Below are 1,738 nucleotides of genomic sequence, written 5' to 3'. Positions count from 1 at the left end.
TAAAGCCACACAATAAGAGCAATAATAAAATTGATGACACAGGAATTGTTGGCTTAGAAATTATAAAACATAGGGCTGAGGGAATGGCTTGGGAGGTTGCTTGGGGTCTTGGTATTTTATCACAGTGATAGAAAAGTAATTAATGCAGATCCTCAGAAAAAAGGTAACAAGTGGCCTGAATCCATTGGCACCTGCAATTCTGGTACTGGGGATATGGAGACATGAGGATCCTTGATGTTCACTGGGCAGAAGCCTAGCTGAATCAATGAGTTTTACATTAAACGAGAGACACTGTGCCCAAAAATGGTGGAGAATGATTGAAGAAGATACCCAGGGTTGACCTCTGACCTCCACATGCATGTATACACCTATACATATATATATGTGCAACATATAAGTTTCAGGCCAGTCAGGGCTATACAGAGTGTCTGTTCTTCAAAATGACAATACCAAAGAAATAGTGTGAATATTAATATATAATGCCAAGTGTTGTTTTTTTTTGAAAGAAAGAATAGTGTCTACGCCTTTTGGCTAAGATCAAGTATATCGTCTGTTCTTATCAGCTTAATATCTGATGTGATTTTTATCCAGAGAAATAACAACAAGGAAGATGAAATGCAAGAGAGATAGAATGGTAAAAACTAATGAAGGGAAGAGAGATGAAGCTCCTACAAGGGAAGAGAGATGAAGCTCTTACAAGGGAAAACTAAAAATACATAAAAAAGAAATTTATTAAGGATACATTTTGCAGAATGCTCAATACTTTCCAGGTTTGGAAGATGTGTTGGAGATAAATAGTTGTATAAAGCATAGCCTCCACCCACAAGGACTAGAAGTTCTAATGAAGCATTTTTATTTTGTGTATATAATTGCAAGATAAAATACAACTCAAATTGAGAATGGTATAACAGCAAAGAGTCGAACGAGGGGTAATAGCAAGGTCAGGAAACAAGCTGTGGCTGGGTACAGAATTGTCATGTTTTTTTATTATATGACACCCAGCTCAAAACCTGGAAGAGAGATTTTCCAGGCAGGGTGTTTAGAAAATCAACTGGGTAGAAAAGTCAATTTATATAAAGACCTCCAGCCAGGAAGGAGGATGCTGATGCCCATGTAAATAGGTCAGCAGGGCTGGAGGAAACAAAGGAGTGACCTATAGTCCTCATTTGGCCAGGACACGGAAGATGGGTCCTGGAATTCTGGGTTTACATTTTTAAATTCAAACAATCTTGGGTAAACCTTGCTGGTTTGGTCATTGGTGAGACTTCTCGTCACAGTGACCAGCACCTGAGAAAACAAGTTCCAGAAAAAGAGCACTATTCCAGAGCATTACTTCAAAGGTTTTAGCCTTTTGCTAAACATAGCCTTTGCTCCCTTGGCTCCATAGATTCCGGGCCAGTGGTAAGACAGAACACAGCTGTGGGGAGCAGGAAATCTGCAGGGTTCTCCACCTTGTGGAGACTGGGAAGCAAAGAGGGAGACAAGCAGAAAGGGGACGGGACAACTTCAGAGGGTGACTTGATTCATCCAACCAGACCCCATTGTCCATAGTTTCACTACCTCCCGAGTCTATTTAGATTTTGAACTCACTTGTGGATTGACCCACTGGTGACCACAGAGCCCTCTCATCCATTCACTTCTTCAAAGGTCCACCTGTAAACATTGCTTGTATTTGGGGACAAAGTCTTCAGTATATGAGCTTCTTTGGTGGGAAGCTCATATCCAGTTTTAGAAATAA

At 40.4% G+C, this 1,738-nt stretch overlaps 1 pseudogene; it reads left to right on the top strand.

The window, feature by feature from the left end:
- Positions 1–511: 511 nt before the first annotated feature.
- On the top strand, positions 512–646 carry LOC116104145 (annotated as a pseudogene).
- Positions 647–1,738: the final 1,092 nt, after the last annotated feature.

The sequence above is a fragment of the Mastomys coucha genome, unplaced genomic scaffold (assembly GCF_008632895.1).
Source record: "Mastomys coucha isolate ucsf_1 unplaced genomic scaffold, UCSF_Mcou_1 pScaffold21, whole genome shotgun sequence".
NCBI lineage: Eukaryota > Metazoa > Chordata > Mammalia > Rodentia > Muridae > Mastomys > Mastomys coucha.
Note: the sequence above shows the minus strand (reverse complement) of the source record. Positions and strands in the feature narration are given on the sequence as shown.